General features: G+C 43.0%; 1 protein-coding gene across 2 annotated transcripts in view; it reads left to right on the top strand.

Moving 5' to 3' along the window:
• Window positions 1-508: 508 nt before the first annotated feature.
• The window catches only part of Krz (beta-arrestin protein kurtz), a 53,993-nt gene continuing 41,433 nt past the window's right edge, over window positions 509-13,068 (top strand). The window contains exon 1 of one of the 2 annotated variants that reach the window (XM_076432178.1): window positions 509-773. The gene's annotated coding sequence lies outside the window, so the exon portion shown is untranslated. The remainder of the gene's footprint in view (window positions 774-13,068) is intronic. The other variant, XM_076432177.1, reaches the window with a different exon arrangement.

The raw sequence follows: 13,068 nt of genomic DNA, 5'->3' as shown, positions 1-13,068 counted from the left end.
CCATCCACAATCTTTAAACGTATATTGTATGAATAAGTTGAAGGAATTATTTTTTATTTCCTAACATAATAACATTGTAATTATTTGCGGCCATAATTACGAGAGGGGTATTTTAAACTAAATTAATTCAATGTAATGTTTACGATATTGTCAAGAATGAGCCGTTAGATAGTGCTTGTTATTTCAACCTTTTCCTAGAAATTCGCATAATAAGCGTTCAGCAATACGTTCGGAGAATCGGCTGCGTGACGTCATTGGTTCCAGTAAGTGTAGTTCGGATAAACGGTATAAACGGCGTTCTACTGTAATGTAATTTTGCTATAATTTCAACGTAACGATAATAAAGTTTATTTTTCCAGGTTCTCGGACTCTGTTTACAATGATATCTTCGTCGTAAACATTCGTACCAAAGAGAGAGAAAGAGCAGGTCAAAATAATACCTATATCCAGCTCGGCTGGGAGAAAAAACCCTAGGAAAACAACCAGCCAGTATTTCCTAATCAAGAGGCGGCAGACGGCAGTTCGCACTGCGGCGCTAGCTTCTCAGGACATGACGTACTCGGGCATTCGTGCAGTGATCACAGTCAGTGTACGTTTCTGACGACTCGCTCCTTTGTACTTTTCGTGTTCTCGAAATAAATAAGAGTAAAGCGGGTGGGTGTCGTGAAGCGGTGTGTCGCGGCGAGTACCTGTGTGCAGCCGTGGGCGTCACGAGTGACAGTTGGTGTCTAATTCTTGAAAAGGGTGTGGGCCACGACGCCAGGAAACATTAGGTAAGATCTTATTACACCGATCGTGCTATATAACGTTCTCGTCGCGTGTTCGTTTCGGCACCGAAAATCGGAGTGCGTTGCGCCCGAGAAAGAAATTTGTTGTAGCCTCGCTGCGAGAGAATAACCACTTAGAAAATCAGAATTATTTTTTTCGCGCGAAAAATCGTGCAGCGACGTCGCGTTCCCTCTGTCATACACGCGTCTATTCAATGGAATGTCGCGGCCGAATTCCGGGAATACGGTGCGACTTGTTTTCGAAAAATCGAATCTCCCACGTTTGTCGCTCGTAAACACACGATGATTCAGGATATCAGCCAGGGCGGGATCGAGCGATCGGAGATTCACATCGCCAAGGAGACGTGCAAGCCGGGAAAATCGTATGCCTCGAGTGTGCCTTCCGTTCCGAAACTTAGGTTAAGTATTTGGCAGATTTCAAAACATAAACTTGCTGCGCCCTCGAACCGATCGTTTCGCGACTGTCTTTCGCAAGGTGTTTCGCAGCCGGGAATGTATATCTGGGAGCCATTTAAAAATCCAGTAGGAAAGCCTGCGGAGTCCCACACATGGTACAATTATGAAAACTAATTCATAATCCACGTGCCATCGCGGTACGTGCGTGCACTCCGAAAACAGGATAAAAAGGCCGCCGCGGAACGGGTGCGCTTTGACGAACATTCTTTCCGTGACGAACGTGCAACCGCCGCCGCTGTGTTGCGTCAATATATTTATCGTAGAAAATCATGTTCATTCAGATCCAATGGCGAATCAATCCCCGTGTTCGCGAATAGCTGAACGAAATGCACACTGGCCTCTCTCTGCTATTCGATCGATCCGCGTTTCACCGTACGCAGTGTCTGCGAGATATCTAGAGTATCGCGGGAACGCGTGACTGACGAACTGCTTTTTTTCGGGAGGGTTGGTATCTGGATTATTTAGTTCCCTCCCCTGATACTCGTTTTTGACCGTGTGTTCCTTTTTTATGTCCCCTTAGAAATATAGGTTACGGCTCAGTGTTGTACGTACGCTCCTGGGTACAATACCTCGCATGTTCACACGGTTTCAAACATTGTTTGGGAAAGTCTCTGTATATGTATTCTTTTTTTGTTGTGAATGTAACCTTCAACTTTGATGCTCGAGTATTCCAGGAATTTTAAGGACGTACTAGAGGAAGATAATGAAATACACACGATGGTCCGTTTCCAGCAGAACAGAAATATTTTGCGATACTTTATTACAACATTTTTCTTTTCCTTTTTATTTATGCACTTTAAACTCTTCCATGTTTATCTCGCTTTATAAGAATAACTGCAGGCGAATACAGTAACGATGTTTGTTAAGATTAAATATGCAGGTTACAATCTTTGAGAAAAGAATGAATACGAAGACGAGCTTCGACATTTTGCTTTTAGCTTGCGTCTTTGTGAATTATACAATCCGCATAATTTGATTCGATATTCAATTTATGTGACCCTTTGTGTTTTATAACGGCGTTCAGGGAATTAGGCATGGAGTGTATAATTTTTTTGCGATTTCTGAATCTACTTTGTGTACATTTTTCAAAGAATCCTTTCTTCGGGTCTTATTCAGACGTGATAAGGCGTGCTCCAATAATCGCGTCACCGTATTGCGTTCCTATTTAAAATCTGTCTCTTACGGTGAAATTAGAAATATTTTTCACAAGAATTGAAGCAAGATGGCCGAAAAATCGCTTGACATTTCTCGGTGAAAGTTATATTCGCGTTAGGTATGTAGAACCTTTGTAGCTTCGACCTCTTACGCAGGTAAAGTAAACAAATTTTTTCAAGGTAAGCCAGGAAGAATGAAAAACTTGAAAATTCTGAGAGAAACAGAACGTTTTGACGTGCTTGGCACGTGATTCCGGCTCGAGGTATTAACCCTTTGGAGTCGTAGCAATTTTAATTTCAAAACCAAGATATTTCTTTCAACCCAGCTCATTTTTATTTTATGTAATCTTTTTTACACATCGAATTGAATCTGTTTTCACGTACAACAGTTGAGCATTTTACAATTTGTAGAATACAGACGAATTTAATGATATTAAAACTGTTTTGAATAATGGTACGGCAATTTTTACTGGCGCCTCGGAGTCACCATTCAAAATTGCTGTGCTATTCAAAATATTGTTCACATTATTAAAAATGTTGACATCTAATCAATTACTAAACACTTAAATATTCTACGAGATACTATATCAATTTCATATACACTTAGAAATATTCTAGGTCGGATGAAACGTTTAATTGCCCCAAAAACCTGGGAGCATGTTCCGTGCGCGCGTAAAAGAAAAAGAAAGTAGTTCGCTTGAAAAAAAGCGAGAAAATAGGAAAAGGGGAGGGGGAGAAGAGAAAAGGGAACGAGTGGGTATCTTATTGGACGCGTTACGTGGAAAACGTTCGTACGGAAGGATGCGTACGAATAAAAGCTTAGTCCCGTGGCCAAATCGCGTAAGGTGAATGGCCGCGATCGCGCAGAGTCCCATTCACGCGTTAAAGGCACCTCTCCACGGTTTTCGGAACCGGTTGCACGAAATCCATGGGAAAATGGCCGAGCACCGTGGGAGCCCGATGACCGTGCGTGTGCGTGCATGTCGGTGCGTGTGCCGTCTTTCACGACGGTTTCCTTCAACGACTATTTCGTTCCCTTAATTTGACGTGGTCGAATGCGGCCCGTAACGACAACGAACGCCACAACGCACGCCGCGTCGCATACTAATTTACGCGTCGACCGGCCGAATTAAATGCGCGTCTACACGCGAAACGTTTTCCGGTTCCGTCGCTTGTCGATATTTCGCGAGGATCGCAAGAACCGCGCTCCTATTTCGAGCTTCCAGCTACCCGCGCCTTCTATAATCGCCTCTGTAACAAGGGTTCACGGTTATTATTATTATCATAACATCGCAACCATAATAACGATCACAATCCGATACGGGTAAGAATACTCGGGGAGAAAACCCGATAGAGAGCCCTCGTGTCAATAACCAAATTTTCATGGCGTTGCTCTGCACACACTAATATTTTAATGTTAATCATCTACCGGCGATTATCCCATAATTTTTGGAAGTCGACGAGAACTTCAATCACAAATCAACAACTCACCCTCGATAACGATCTAATAAGAAGGAGGAATTATTCTTCCAGAGTTCCAAAATTCTTAAAAATGCATATCTTCTACAGAAACAATAAAGAATTTCTACAGAAGTAAAATTCCAGCGAGTACAGAGATCGCAGCAGTACTTTTCGAAGTTCGGCGCAGAAGAAACGAAAAGTTTCGACGCGTTTCCGGCTTCGATCGGTCCCCGAGCGGTGCTCGCGGTTTAATCGGTTATGCGGTTTAATCACGGGGACCAATCCGAATTTTTCATCTCGCGGGATAGCCGCGTAATGAAAATTCCGTGTAGTGGACAGATTGATCGAATCGCGGTCCGAATAATGGCGTGTAGTTTTACGATTACCCGGTATCTATTTACGTTTCGCTGAAGCGACGGGATTAGGAGGCGTGCAATCTCGATGGCATATGGCAGTACCGCGCGCGATACATCCTCGGGGCAATTTGCTTCATCGTGGGGGAACCCCCGTGCCGTTTAATGCAAACGGAAAACCGCAAGTATCGTCGCGCGTTCGGGAAAGAGTGCAATGGAGCACGAATTAATAAAGTTCTTTATTATTGCAAGCTGGTTGTAATATTAACGCGATCGCTGCTTCGCGACCTCTAAACGAAAAACGAATATCCCCTCCAATTACAGAACTGCTTCATTTCCCATTATAATTTTATATTTTAATTGTTAATAATTTCGAATTAATTTTTCGTAAATCAAGGCTTCACTGTTATTGTCTTCTGCGTTCGCTGAATGATGAAAGAAAGTAAATGTCGAACAAATATCGTCGATTGAAACACCGTCGCGCGATTAAGCTGTTGTCAATGTATCGTTGCGATTACCGTAGATATCGCGCGAATAAATTCTCGTTGCGGCGCGATGATCCGAAAACGAATAGCTCCCATTTCACGAGGGACCCGGGAGAAATTCGAGCAGAATTTCTGTTTCTGAATGAGAATTCATCCGGGCGCAATTTATTGAGGGAGCTCGACTGACGAGGCCCGACCGTGCCGTCGCGATTCACCACCATGGAATTTCAATGGAATCCGTTTACAGCGCGCGGCCGCTGTTTGTGAAATTGCGCCGGCGATTCGCGGGGAAACTTTTCCCACCCTTTCCGAGGTGGAACGACACTGTGAACAGGATAGAGCACTGGAAAATAGTTCGTTTACCAGTTGTCCGCTGCTAGACGGTCCCCGAAACGTTGATTTCGTGTTTTTTTGTTTTTTTTTTGAGGACCTTGCCACTTTAAGAATTCTTTACTGCTAGCGAGGCGACCTCGCCCGAGGCAGTATTGTTCGCTTATTTGGTCGACATATCGCCGAGAGAGGAACTCGCAGTAGATATTTTATGTATGCTGTCTACAGTGTCCCGTCGATATACGACGACCATTTCGTATCTACGACCCGTCGCGAAAAATTTACGAACACGTGTAGAAATTTCAGTTTTTAAAATGTTTTGAATTGGTCTACCGAACAATGGGTAAAGAAAATTTTTTAATAAATTGCTATCGGTGCTTCTGAAATTATTTTATAATTACTTCCACGATTGTGATCACTGGACTGCGGATATTTATGCAAAATAAAAAAATGTTTGCATTGAATGCAAGACAAATTCATTCTTCTTTTAATTATCTCATTAAGGTGAAACTAATACACTGGTGGCCTTAAATCTTTTTAACACCTGCACTGTTTTAAATTGTACGTACCCATTTTTGTCATAAATGCATAAAATACCTCAACTTATAACAAATGGTTCCTATGAGAAAGTGTTTCAAGTAAAAATGTATTTCTCCTTTTAATTTATTTCTTCTTGTACTTCTTCGTTTCGTCGTGATGCATAAAATCCGCAGTCCAGTCATAATACATGCACAATCAACGCGAAAACTTTTCACACCGTGTATAGGTCAGAACCTTGATGTCTCATACTGGGTGCCATCTCTTCTACTTGAAAAGCAACAGCCAGGACAGTTTTAACCAATATTGAACACAAGGATATTGGTTTTTACTTTTAGTTTGGATATCGTTTTCTGCGTAGCTAGTGAAAGTTTGTACTACTTCCGGAATGTAAAGAGTTCGGTCGGAAACTTTTGCACACCGGTGTATATTGAATCGCTCGGGACTTATGTTTCTTAAGCAGCGACGGCTCACGCTGGATTTACTATTTGGTATAGCATCTCGTATTGCTGGTTGTCTCGAGAGTACACCGTAAATAGATTGTGTGCACACCTATGTATGTAAATCCCCAGCGTGGTATAATTTCCTTCTTATTTTTTCTCGAGGCTCGCATTGTGCGGCTAATTTGATTGCATCAGTAATTTTACATTGTAAAATGCGGATTCATAAATTATTTTAACGAACTCGGAATAAGGAAAATCTTTCAAACGGTTCGTGTCAAGAACAAAGTGGCATTACCATTAACGTTTTTTAAACGTAACTTTGTACCGAGCCAATTAGCAAATGCCACAAATACATGAAGGATCCGCAGCCTATTAATGTGAGAAGCTTCAACTAATGAATACGCTTCTTTTTTAGTCTCACGCCACCTTTAGGCGTAGTTTTTACGCTCCGCTCACTTACCGCTAATTAGCCTATCTGTAACCTGCACGTTGCTTAATGTATATTAATTGTTTCGCTTATCGGTGGATATAATAGTGATAGAAATACACTTTGACAACCGGACGTTTCATTTAGAACTAGCCGAACGTATCGCGGAATGGTTCGCGTGAAACGAACCATGATTTCTACCAATGGCCGGATCGATCAGTTCAGTGGCGATGGAAAGATCGAATTTGAAAACGAAGTATGTATCGCGCATTCCGCGCTGAATAGACCGCATCCAGCGCAGTGGTTTCCTTTTGTTACTGGAAACGGGAAACGACGCGGCTTTCACAAGCCCGATTACAACCGGGCATACGCAACGGAAAACCGAGAGTTTCCTTTTCGACTTATGCGTGCGGTAATGCCTACTTTGGTCGCACACGATCGAGTAAAATGATACCGTGCACTATACCCGGTGGGTCTGAAAGGTAGTCGAACGCTGCGAGAAGCTGAGGGACTTTAATATATTTCTTAAAGTAGCCATACAAAAAATATAAATATCCCTTCTACGACATTATTCGGGATAAAGACGTTTTAATCACTGTAACTGTGAAGAAACTGGTACGGCAAAGGGTTAAATATTGTCCAAAAAATTGGGTTCAGGACATTCCTACGCAGAATTTGAGACTCTATCGATTGTGACCTTGAGATGACCTTCATCCACACATAAGTTTCTTAACCGGATTAAACGGTACACCCTGTACAAATCACGGGAAACAGCAGAAAGGAAAATACTCGAGAGAAGTTCCTCCAACAAAGTACACGTACGAGCGACGGAAAAGGCGAGCGGAAAACAAATGAGGTAATTAGCAAATGGAAGAAATTAGATAACATGACAAAAGACAATGTTGTTAGAGAAGGCGACAAGGTTTAGCGAGGCCGCGTAGCAGCTATCCAGCGAAGATACGAGACTTATGTAAGATGCTATCTATTGCGATATCTATTAATTTCACGGTATTTCGCAACCGCGTAATCGAATGACGACGGAGCGTCGCGTCGCGATTATCGAAATTTCGCCTTCAACAATAGCCGACGATCGTGCCGGATCGTTTTCCTCGGGAATCTATGACGCACGAGCACAACAGTCTCCGTTTGCACGACCGCATTGTAATCCGCGCGTATAAATTACAGATGCACAGTTAATTATTAGACAGCGGGCCGCGGTGTATCTGTCCGCGAGCCTCGTCGAACGCTGAAAACATTAAGCCGCGAGAGCGGATCGCGTGGATCTAAACGGAAACTGTCATCGCCGGCAATTATTAATAAATCGATGATCGAGAATATCTGCCGAGTCTGGCGCACGGAACACTCGCGGCAACTATACGCGAGCAGTATAATCATACTGGAAACGTAATAGCGGATCAGGGTAAACAGCAATAACGCGAAAACGAGTGCTGTTAAGTATGAATAGTAGCCAAAACGGCGGACGCACATTGTTTCAATGATGATTTCGATTTTTCCTTAAATTGGTATAACGTCTATCTTGAAATGGTAGTTAAAATGAACATTGCTTCTGCTTGTCTTCACTTCGCGAAGCAAGGAACAATAGTGAAACATCTTTTTTAAAATTTTTACTGATGTTATTATTAATACAATATGGTAATTTACATTCTCACATTGCATATTTGAAAGATAGAGGCATACAGGGTGATCCAACAATGTTGTACTTCCTGAATTGCACTGTGAGACAGACAACTGGATATAAAATTGTATAACCACGTGAATAGATTAGTATAGATTATTTTTATCTCCACTGATATGTTTGATACGTGCTTGATATACGATCCAGAGATACTTTAATAACGTTCCTCGCTAAATCCCCAAGATCGGGATTACTAGTTAGCGGCGTTTTTGTTGCAAGACGTACGAATTGATTCGTCATGTGACGCTAAAACAGACGGTTACGATAAGACACATTCTGCGAGATAACATTGGAAATTGTGTCGATCCCGGGAAGGGAAAATTAGCATTTTAATGCGTGACGGAGACACATCTTTTCAAATGTTGCAGCTGCGCGAACACGATTAGCCGGATCGCGAAAATTACCTTCGCGTGGTGCGCTCGACAGAATTCTTACGGATAGTAAACGTTAATTGCACAAGATATTTCCTATTCCAAATGAATCAGTCTTCATATCGCTTCTGAATTGTTTACATTCGTTTTCTGAATAATAATCATTCGACGGTATCGAATTTCTTTTCTCTCCGCGGTTTTCCTGCATTTTTTATAACCCGTCCGCGGTGGCTGAAAAATTCCCTGCATTGTTTATCAGTTCGTTCATCCCAGAATTTTTAACCGCGTCGAGATCGAATTCGCGTCAAGAGCGATCGTAACTGTACCGAAATAGTTCACGCTCGCGGAATCAACATCGAAACGCATCGAACGTTGCGTAAACTCCGATAAGTGCTTTTATCGGGCGCGTACGCTCTGAATGTAATAGAAAACTTCTTGTTTGACACGCGCTCAAAGGTCGCACATGTGCGATTTGCGTCATTCATGATCGACAATCGAATTTGGTACTCCCCGGCTGCAGCGCAGCGTTCCCATTCCGCTGATCACTTTCGCAAGCGCGAGGAATTCCAGCGAAAACAGGAAGCGCCTTCTCCCTTCTCCATCATTTTTCCCCTTCGTTTATCAACAGATTTCGCGCATTTATTAAACTGGCTGCTGTTTCCCGCATTTGATCTACAGGGTCAGCTACGTGTCCCTGCTAAATTACTTTAGTGTATGGAAAAATGGTTGAAGAGAAAGTATTAATCAGTTTCTTTCTCTATTTTCATTTTTCATCGAGATATAAAGATCACTTCAGGCTTCTTTGTGGTAAAGAGTAAATTCTAATCTCGCGGTGGCAGGGAGAATTGCACCCCGGATAAAAAAAAAAGCAAAATTTAGGTGGCACACTTACGACTAAGGACATGTTAAATGTAAGCAATGGATTTTTGGCCAGCTGTTAATGTAGATACTGAAGAATTTTTTATTTCACGTTTTCCCATCGACTTGGCTAGTGTCGTGGGAACAAAGGGAAGGGAGAATTGCACTCTGAATAAGAAACTATAAGAGCATATGTTAGATGAATGATAGAAAAACAAAATTTAGATGGCACACTTACGACTAAGGACATGTTAAATGTAAAAAATGGATTTATTGGCCAGCCGTTAGTATAGATACTGGAGCGTCGAGTGAAGAATTTTCTATTTCACGATTTCGTGGGAACAAAGAGTCGAATGGTCAACGTTGTCGGAACCGCGATACCTTGACGTTCCATCCTTGATTCCATCGGTGATCGATGACGAACCCTTGTCCAGAGTATTGCGGACAAACAATGGACTCTCGGGTGCTTCATTGTACGCGTAATCGGCGATCCGTATATCCTTCGAGACGCGTCGATCCCTAGATACTGGCGCGCAGACACGAGAACGGCGATCTGCATCGCGGAGCGTGTGATTCATTCGCTAATTGATAGGCATTTCAGGAATGCTAGTCGCTTAGAGCTTACTTAGAACGAAGAAAGAACCGACTGCTACAGTCTGGCGTGTCCGTGTCTCTTTCTTGCGAGAGATCGTCTTCGCACGGAAAGATCTGGCACAGTGCGCCGATAACGAGGACTAAGAGCTTGTTAGATTCCGAACCTTTCCGTTCCATCATTTTATGGTGCATTTAACCACGCTGAATCACTATAATACTATTCATTAGCATTGTTCGGTCGCAACATTCCGCTCCACTTTAACTTCAAAGTGGCTCCACCGATTCATGCGAGAATCCTCGATTCGATTTAAGGTGGACTTAAAGCGGCGCTGTTTAATTAACTCCTGATGCCTAGAGCATGTATTCTTATCTGAAATAGATAAGATACGAGTATAAATAAAATTTATTAAAAATAGTAGTACTGTAGTACGATGGAATACAGGATTATGAATCGCTGGCTCATCGCGAACTGAATGATTTCTCAGATCTATTTAGTCCAGTGCTCCTTGAAGAACTGATTGGAAAAGTCAACCCCACGAGCTTTCCTTGTAATACTTCCGCATAATATATACATTGATTAAACATAAAGTACAATAGAATAGAGTACTACGTGATATACAGGACTTCCCAAAAATGCTGTACTCCCTTGAAAGGTGGATTCACGTTGAATTTCGTTCAATCCGTCCGTCAAGGAGTTAATATGTCAGAGCTGCGATTGGATACAACAGAATCAATGTTCCGTACGCGAATTATGGATGCTCAAATTGCTTTGTTTTAACGACACTGAATGATTGATGTGTCCAGCTTTGCTATTTGTGCGCGACCGTCGCGTCGGTGTCGATATTTCTCTGTCCTCCGCGACAGTTCAGGCTTGTCATTTATTAATCGAGATATTCGGGGCGAAGTCTCGAATATAGGAAACGTGGTCATTCGAAGGATCAGCTGCAACGGCGATTCAATGATCGCCGAATGTGAAAACAGTTTATTCTAGTCCCTTCCCGGCTGTGCACAAATAGTATTCCTACGAGAACTTTGGAAATTCTCCAATCGACAACTTCTCTGTACATTTCGATTGGCTTGCGGCGTGTTCGCACCCCTATACGCAGAGGGAGAAAATTTCTACTGGGTTCCGACGTGTTGCAATCTTACTGCTCAAAGATCCGGAGGGCACATTATTAGCAATGCATCTAATGGCAGCTAGTTCGTGACTCCGTGTAATAAAATTCTCATCTCGCAGAATCTTTTTTCACCTTTCCGAGCGAGCTGCGCCTCTTTGAAGTGGAACTTCCATTCAGGCTGGCTGGAGGCAGCGGAGTCGCTTCTCAGAATTCACAGAGTCGTCATCCCTTAATCCCCGTTCTTGCGTTCGCTTTGTCGTAGGGATTCTCACATTCGTCGAGGATCGGCTCGGACACCGTTTGAAAATTACAGAAGTTTGTTAATGATGACGGAGAGCGGTGACTGCGGAACCGAGAGGACCGGGAGCAATCGGTGGAAACAGCGTGGCAAAGGAAATTAGACATCTCTATCGATTTAAAATTCTGCTGGATGAGAGCGAATTAAGGGAAGGGTTACCGCCCGGAGGAAACGTTCCCGCTTCAGGGACTACTTTATCAATTAACGGTCTGTAATCGACGCCGGGGAATATTCACGATCGACGTACCAGAGAGAGAGAGAGAGAGAGACAGTACGCGTCTGTGCCAATCCGTGATTTTGTCTCCCGAATCCACAGTCTCTGTCATCCCGATTGTAATGATAAATCGTTCAATCGTGATCGCGGAGAACTGGCTCCAGGGGTTGTTGTTCGTTTCCGAGGTATCTCCAAAGAGGTTGTTTTCTCGACCCAGACAGCGCATGCTCGCGATTGTCTACGGAGCCTCGTAAACTGGGGCAGATAACCAGGCGGTCTCTTATCGTGCTACTGTCCGAAGACGACTGCGAGATAACAGTCATAGTTGGTCGAATACGTTTCGCCATCGTGGACCAGCCGTCTCGTCGTTAGAGACGAGATCGATCGACCGTCCACCATTTATGAATCGTTGGCTCACTGAATGATTTCTCAGATCTATTTAGTCCAGCGCTAGCGAGAAGCTACGAGCTTTTCTAGTAATACTTCTGCCTAAAAATTCTGTACTTCCTTAAAACGCACGATTGGTCCGCGGTTTCTCGTTAATAACTCCTTAACAAAGCTGCGGAAAACATTTCCGCAAAGGGGAAAGCTATTTCATGTGACAATCGGGAATCTCATCCCAAGGAAGTACATTTTTGGAATACTTTGTAGAGTACAGAGCAAAATTGAACGAATGAAACAATTTATAAAAAAAAATCGAGATGCGACTCGTGAATCCGCGAAATTAGTGTGCAATCGCAACTCATTCCGGCGAAGGCCTGCCCCCCTCGTCGCGAAAGAGACAAAACTACGTTTTACTGGAAAAATCTCGATCGCCAAGGGTATAAGAACTATAGTATATACCTCCATTAAAATGCAAATGAAACCCAGGTTGCGCGAAATGCAGATTGAACTGAACCAAGCCCGACGATGGCCTCGTGCTCGAAAGAAAAGAAAGAAAGAAAGAATTAGGCCGGACTGGTTCTCGCGACGAATCGTTGACCGTTTTGCAAATATCGCCGGTAAGCACCGGCGTTCAGAACATTTAATTAAGCGATAAGCGACATTGAAAACTATGTATGTGTAACCGGCAATTTTTTATCCCCTCGCCAAGGCCTTCTATGCTCCCGAGCCGTGTTGGTTTTCACAGGCGGCGTGTTTCGACTAACTTCGCGCGTTTCTCGCTCGTTACTCAAATTACTAGTTCGCGGAAATCTGTTGGAATGATGCGACCGTGGCGAAGGTGGCACACGTGTAGACTAATCTGTACCGCTGGGAAGCTGGTTTTCTCATTTATACATCACACTAATTGAATCAATTTGCGTCTCCGCAAAACCAGTCTCACTATACGCCTCAAGGTTTCCGAAACATTTTTTAAAGGAAATTTTCGCTCGAAATGATTGCCTCGATATGAACCAGACGGCAACTGGTTTATAAAAATTTTCATTCCAAATGGGGCTTAACATAATAGTCTTCTTCCGCGTTATTTATAAATGGACCCTTTTA

This window comes from Lasioglossum baleicum, chromosome 10 (genome assembly GCF_051020765.1).
Source record: "Lasioglossum baleicum chromosome 10, iyLasBale1, whole genome shotgun sequence".
Lineage (NCBI taxonomy): Eukaryota > Metazoa > Arthropoda > Insecta > Hymenoptera > Halictidae > Lasioglossum > Lasioglossum baleicum.
The sequence above is the reverse complement of the archived record's forward strand: the minus strand, read 5'-3'. Positions and strand labels throughout refer to the sequence as shown.